This window comes from Triticum dicoccoides, chromosome 3B, assembly GCF_002162155.2.
Source record: "Triticum dicoccoides isolate Atlit2015 ecotype Zavitan chromosome 3B, WEW_v2.0, whole genome shotgun sequence".
NCBI lineage: Eukaryota > Viridiplantae > Streptophyta > Magnoliopsida > Poales > Poaceae > Triticum > Triticum dicoccoides.
In genome coordinates, this window is record NC_041385.1 from 793,567,906 (window position 1) to 793,575,574 (window position 7,669).

General features: G+C 42.9%; 1 long non-coding RNA gene across 4 annotated transcripts; it reads right to left on the minus strand.

The window, feature by feature from the left end:
• Positions 1-234: 234 nt before the first annotated feature.
• On the minus strand, positions 235-2,887 carry LOC119282281. 4 transcript variants are annotated; one of them, XR_005138677.1, is made up of 3 exons: positions 2,508-2,887; positions 797-2,282; positions 235-607 (listed from the first exon to the last, which is right to left on the minus strand). It is a non-coding gene; the product is annotated as an uncharacterized LOC119282281 (long non-coding RNA). The 4 variants fall into 4 exon arrangements; XR_005138676.1 differs by having other exon boundaries at positions 2,361-2,887; XR_005138679.1 differs by having other exon boundaries at positions 237-607; positions 797-927; positions 2,210-2,887.
• Positions 2,888-7,669: the final 4,782 nt, after the last annotated feature.

The following is a 7,669-nucleotide window of genomic DNA, read 5'->3' on the forward strand; positions in this document are numbered from 1 at the left end:
CAACTTCTCATATTCAATCTGGACAACTCCAAATCTTCACAATCATTCTGTTCCTAGTGTATCAAAAGCTGAACCATCCCGTTTCGGGAAAAAAAGCTGGACCATCCCAGACACAAATATACTAGGGAGTATATGTCAAGAACGGTTTTTTTAATACATTTCCAAGTGGATCATCTTAGGCAGAAAAATTTCAGTGCATGTCATTCGTCCTAATTTGAGTACACAATACACATACATACACAAACTTGGTACATATCATGGCATGATCATTTTCTACTTCAAATCGTCACAACCATTCTGTTCCTAGTAGTAAATTCAAAGATGGACCCAGACACAAATATAGCAGTGTATGTCCAACACGAATTTTTGAATACATGTCCAAGAGGATCATCCTAGGCAGAAACTTTTTTGGTTCCACGCCATCCATCCTAATTTGAGTACACAAGACACATACATATATCACTTGGTACATAACATGACATATCATTTTCTACGACATGAACATCGAACCCCGAGTATGAAGGAGTGAAGTGATCCCCGCTGAATAAGCATCGCTACCAAAGCTTGCATCCATTGATAGTGCTTCTTGCTCATGAATCTTCATGTGCTGGAAAAAGATGATACCAAACAAATCATTCAGTTTTGAGCACAAGAACAAATCATTGTACTAGCAGGAACAAATCTGATCGTATGTCACTTCTAGTAATATATTTTGAAGAAAACTAAAATTCAACTACTATTGGCCGTATGCAATGCACATTCTACGAGTATTGCAGGTTGTGAGCATTGTAGGTACCTCTTTAGAGAATGATTGTTTCTTTTTCGGAGTACTGAAATCATCAATGAGAAGCATTGGAGAATTAATCTCTGCAAATGAGGTAGCATCGCTGAAATCTTTATTTTGAACGCTGTTGACCAACTCCACAGCTGTAAACAAATTTTGAGCAAACATCATCAAACAAGGGGTTAATAGAATGTTTCATACATCAAGATATTCTTGACCTGATAGTGTTGGTACATAGTTTCCGTTTTTTTTGGTAACATGGGCCCTCCTAAAGGCGGCGTCGTGCTAATTTCTTCCACTTCACATCAAGATGTAGCAGTAGAATGGCAGGGGCAGAGCTTAGTACTGGTCAATGAGCTCTCATCTAACCATCGTACCCAAAGCTTAGTGTCATGAAACATAACAAACTGAGAGTTCATCTCCAATTACAAGGTTGCAAATTAGAAGGCACACCCAACGAGAGTATTGTTTCTTTCAAGCGAAACGTTAGAATGAATGCAAACTGAAAATAAAAATGTTATACTTACTAAACCACTACAATCTCAAAGTCATACTAAATAATATCTCAGGCAATGATCTTAGAAAAGAATAATGGAGACAAGTGTATATTCTCGCTCTTCCGTGATTTATTGAACTTGTTCAAGTGTACATCCAAATTTTACAGGTATATTTATGGCCTCACAATGGAGAATCAGTGAGTAGATATTTTTTGGAATGGCCTAATTCAAGAGATGGAAATTAAGCACCTCTATGCACTACGACTCAAATCATTTCTTGCTTTTGGACCTTTATGCACCTTTTGTTCCTAACTAGCAGCCAACAACCTAAGTGTGCTGCGCCGCAGCGGTGTGATTCTTAGAAAATTTAAGATGCCCGATTAAACTACCATTGGGCATAAGCAGTCAGCTATCTAAAAAACTATCAACAAAAAGAAAGATGTGTTTAAACTGTGCTGGTGTAACCTTGCACTACTCAACATTGTTCTTCAAACATAACCATGTATTAGTTAGTTGGCAACTTGGCATGGCGATATATAACTCGAAAGTATATGCCAAAACCTGATGACGCACGATATTATAATAAATCAGCGTGGTATGATGCATTTTCAAAATAATCAGCTGTGGTTTCGTTCCAGCCAAAGCAGTTAAACATTTTCCCACGATAATATGCTGGCCATCTATAAAATAGACTTTGAGCAAGCAGCCACAACTAAATTAGTGAATTGCACAAATGGGCTAGCGGTTGACCTTCAACTATATCATGACAAAGAAAGATGAAAATAAAACACACTTGGGTCATCAGGAAATAGACAACGGAAATCACAGAACGGATATGGATCATGCATGTATGAACAATTCCAAAATCCCCATAAAAAACAGAGCAAGTAAATTGCACATACTACATAACTGTATGCATATTCAGCACCTACGAATTAGATTGGTCTGCTGGCGCCGCAGATTCTCCTGGCCAGTGAGCTACATCCAAATCCGTACCTCCCCTAAAGAAAAAGAACACTAACCGGAATCAACCAAATTACAGTAAGACATATGTACCATATGTGACAAGGCGATCAAACCTGTTGGTCTCAGAGAGAGGTTCCAGGCACAATGAGAGGAGACTTCAGCTGGAAGAAAGAAAAAGGCTACCGAACCCATACGAGCTGCCATTGGAGAGAAATCTACAGGAGGGAGATGGGGAGGGGAATGGGAGAAACGGAGCTAACCTTGATTCTGCTTGCTGAGCCTGCGAGGCGAAGGAGGCGAGCAGATCGAGCACCCCGGCTTGCCTCCGGTGAGCTATTGCTAGATCTAGGAGCACCGGGGAGGAGGATATCGTGGCCGCATCACCGCGCGCTCGAGCACTACCAGATCGCCTCCGGAAAGATAAGAAGGGGTAGCTTGGCGGGCGGGGCACCCGCGGCCACCGGGGAGGAGGACGCCGTGGCGGCGGCGCCTTGGTCTCTGACGACGATGTGCAGCGCAGCGATGGGGTGACCGGGAGATGGAGTCATCCAACCTGGATGCCGGAGTGGGAGGGGGAGGAGGCAGGGAGCGGTCGTGGAGTAGTCGTCGTCCACCAGGGAATCACCGGATCTGGGCAGCCGGAGAGGGAGCTGTGTCGTAGAAGTAGAAGGACCTCAAGAAAATTCGTGGGAAGCAAAGGGAAAGTTTCGCAAATAATCTTTACAGATCCCTCCTCTCTAATTTGTGCCCTACATCCCAAATCCAATGGCCCAGGATCCTTTTTCTATTCTTTCACTGTAAGCCCAGATTCTACACTAGTCTCTCCCGGTTGTTTTGCCATTCATATGCCGTGCTAAGCCAACCATGCATGGGCCATGCACGTCGGACTAATAAAATATTCGTCCATTAGCCCACTTATTAATATGCCTTCACTTAATTAACCCAAAGTACTCCACGTACCATGCACATGCATCTATATAATGTATATGTATGTGTATCGGCACTCCTTGCTCCATGAACTCACAACAATGCTACTTGTACAAGTCATCGTTAGATAACTTTTTTTACTACTCATTCTCCTTATTTTCGTACTATATGTAGTACAAGATCCCGTCGAACAATGGTATTTGCATATATGATATAATAAATACACAAAAGAGATAGTATTTTCTTAATAATATCCATCCATGCCTTACCCTGGCGAAACCTCACATTTCAAGCTACCCTCATAGTCACTTGTCAACCAAACAAAATCATTTTGTGCACCAGACTTAGTAAAATTGTTCTGTGAATTTTCATCTATCTATGTCGTATCTCAAGAACGCAAAGAAAAAATAGTAGAAGAAACTGCCACATTGGGAATGGAACATGTTCAACACAAATGCTTAAGATTGTTCACAAGAAAGTAGGATCCCTCTTGCAAATTCATGCATATAAATTACCCAATACACGCCAAACCAGGAAAAGCATGAAGATTTGCAATAACAAGGCAGGTGAATGCATATTTTGAACTAGAAAGGAAGCATCATCAGATGTAGTGACCTGATCAAATATCCACACGAAGAACGCTACTGGAAGCGCAAATCACTGAAGGACAACACCTGCTCTTTCTTTGACTTACACCTAGGGCACCTCCCTTAGCGGCATGCTATTAGAGCGACGATGCTGCTTTTTGCAACCCAGCCCTATTCTGCAGCACCCTACTAATAGTAGGCGTGGCCCCACGGCATTGCTTGGTCGATGCAATGTTAGAAGGAAATGATGAAGGTAACACCACTGTCATTAGGGACGAAGCCAGGATAAAAGATTGCCGGGGTCAACACAAAAGGTACCACTACTGTATCCTTAAAAAACAAAGTAGCAATGATCTATGACTAAACAAATGTGTACCTCGTACTCCTTCCGTCCCAAAATAAGTGTCTCAACTTTGTACCAACACTACAAAGTTGAGACACTTATTTTGGGACGGAGGACTAACACTACAAAGTTGAGACACTTATTTTGGGACGGAGGGTGTATTAAGTAACAAGTCTATAATATATTTTTAGTAACCACAAAAAAATAACAAATCATAGTTGCTAGTGTATCGCAACAAAATACGCTCTGATTACAAAATAGTTACCTCCATTTATCTTTCATCTTCAAAAGATAATCTATCACACCCTTATGTGGAGTTGAATAGCAATTAGATGAAAAAAAATCGGTGAGTGATTGGATTACCAACCCACACCTTCAACTAATTATAAGTAAAAAAAATCAACGCGTCAAACAAACCCTAAGCTATTTCGCAAAAAGAAAAACCTAAGATGATAGAAGAATATGAGTTTTAAATAATAGGAGAATCAAAATAAATGAAGAAATCGATTTTAGTGTCACTTACAGATTTTATTTTTGAGACAATAGTGTCACCAACAGATGAATTTTGCAGAACGAATCTTGAACTTTTTTAGATGAGGGGAGTGGAGATTGGGAGCGGCCAGGCAGCGGCGTCTCACGTGAAGTCGCTCGTGAACAGAGGAGCCGGGGCGACACGAAGAAAGAACCAAGCCCACGAAAAGGATCGCTCGTTCACGGAAAAAAATAGGGGCGCGACTATTTGTCGCGTTACGCGAGCCACGAGCATTCCATCGATGAAGGAATCGCCAGACTGGGCCGCAGACAGCCGGCCCAGTCGCGCGGGAGACACAACCTGTTTTTTTCTTTCTGTTTTCAGTTCTTATTTTTTTGTTATTTTTGTACTTTTTTATACTTTAATATGTTCTACATATATTTATTTATATATTACAAAAAACGCTCTTCAAAAACACATTTAATTTTTTTAATAAGTAGGAAAAAATGTTGAACAAGTATTTGAAAAATGTTCAACAAGTTTTTGAAAAATGTTGAGTAAATATTTAAAATACAGAACAAGTATTTAAAAAATGTTGAATAGGTACTTAAAATGTTGAACGAGTATATGAAAAATGTTGAACAAGTATTTGCAAAATGTTGAAAAAGAATTTGGAAAATGTTCAACAACTATTTGAAAATGTTGAATAAGTATGAAAATTATTTGAAAAATGTTGAATATGTATTGAAATTTTTTGTATAAGTATTAAAAATGCTGAACAAGTATTTTTTAAGTGTTGAATAACTTTTAAAGTGTTGAACAAGTATTTGAAAGATGTTGAAAGAGCGTTCAATGTTGAAAGCGTATATAAAAAATGTTGATCAATTGTTAATTTTTTTGACATGTTTGAAAATGTAGAGTGAAAAAAACATGAGAAAACACACAAGGAAAAGAAAAAAAAATGAAGAAGAAAAAAGAAAACCAAACAAAAAATGGAGAAAAAAGGGAACGAAAAAGAATGAAGCAAATATGATCTGAGAAGAAAGAAGAAAGAATGTATAAAACGGAGAAGAAAAAACAAATGAAACAAAAGAAAAAGAAAAAAAGTAAAAGAAAATTGGAGAATACCGGCTCGGTCGCTTCTAGTAGATCACGATCCTATTACTAACCAGTAACATGAACTATGCGGAGAGGTTAGTTGCGCAGCTGAGAAGGATGAAGACCAGGGTTCGATCCAGGGGGTGGTACCTTTATTCCTGACTTGTTTCGAATATGCGCGCACTACATGGGCCCGCCCGACACCATTCTCATCGACGTGAGACATCCTTGTGGAATCACTTAATGCGATAAATAGTCCCAGCGAAAAAAAAGGATCATGCATTTTGCGTTAGATCGGAAGTGGGCAGTGGGCCTACCTGCACTCTGGGCCACATGTTGAACGTGAAGCTGCTGGGCCTTTTTGGACAGGTGTCAAAGTTTTTTCACTTGTCATATTTTTTCATGGGCTGTATGTACGTAACAGGTTTTGGGCCGAGGTCATCGTGCATATCGCACAACTCCGCCCCGTCAGAACACAGTCCACGCAGGTAGACGTCCTCGAGCACCACCTTTGAATCATGCAAAAATCAATGTAGACGCTGCAGTGAGAGTAGGGAGAGGCGGCTCCGCTGCAGTGGTATGCCGCGACTCGAACGGAACTTATCTGGGGAGCTCAGCAATTGTGGTGCAAGGCGTGGATGACCCAACTAGTTTGGAAGCTATGGCGTGTAGAGAGGCACTATGCACTGCGGAGGACCTTCTTCTCCAACAGTTTGCGGTGGCTTCAGATGCGAAACAGGTGGTTGCTGACATCCAGCAAGGTAGTAGGAGCAAACATGCGGCAATCATCAAAGAAATTGTAGCTAGAAGTATCTCTTTTTCTTGTAATTTTGTTTATGAAAGTAGGAACAATAATGTAGAGGCACATAAGTTAGCCAGATTTGCTTTAAATTTAGCTCCGGGGCGTCATGTGTGGTTTGACCAGCCTCATGACGTACGTGTGATTCCACTTTCTGTGGACTTTGATCAATAAAGAGTGGGCCGTTACTCAAAAAAAATCTATGAGGCTCGTAGCGAAGATACCAATTACACCCAACCTCTGCACCAATAAGAAATCCAAAGACATCAAGGATGCACACAGCCAAAAACAAAAATAAAAAAGAGAGAAATATAAAAACAAACACCCCGTCGCAGTGATGAAAACTCACAACAACAACACTCTAACCACCATCAAAGACAACGCCCGGACTACATAAGAGGTTCTCCAAAAGCGACGCCTCCAAAAAGGAAACAATGCACAAGCGTTGTCGTCGCCCAATCAAGGATCTAGCGAGGCACACTTCGTGAGCACGAAGCGAACCAATTGCTACAGTGTCCCAGATCAGGAAAAATCCTCAATGACGAGACCGTAGAGGACGAGAGGGGGTCCATGCCATAATGGAGTACGGACATGAGACAGGGACACTGTTCCATATTGAATTTGGAGATGCACGCCTCTAGGACATAATGGAGGCCGCCGGGCTAAGCCCGGGCGGCGGACGGCGGAGGGCGGGGTCTTCCCCTTCCTCTTCCTCTCGTCCGACGGCGGCAGGAGGCGGTGGCGGATCTGGAGCCCCTGCGACGGCGGCTTCCCCTGGCGGTGGCTCGAGCTAGCGGTGCGGCGCGCGGCTGTTGCGCACCGTCGGCGTGGCCGTGCCTTGCGGTGTGGTTGGGGCCCAACGCCCGCGGTGCCCCCTCCCCATCCTTCGATGTCACTCCGGCCACATCTGACGGCGGAGGACTGTGTGTCGCGAGGCTGCGGCTTCCCGGCGGCTTCTCTGTCTGCCGGCCATCTCGCAGCGAGGCCTGGAGCGAGGTCTCCGATCTGGTTAGGCCCTCCCTTGCTCTGGATCTGGTGATGTGGGCTCCGGACCGATGGGCCTGGTCAGGCTCCTTTGGTGGTGATGTCGTCGACGGTGGTGTGCTGTGGTTGCCGGGGCGGTGGCCCCAAGTTCGGTGGTGGGGGCTTCGGCCAGGGGGCGGAGCGCTTTTGGACGCGGCGGATCGAGGAGTCCC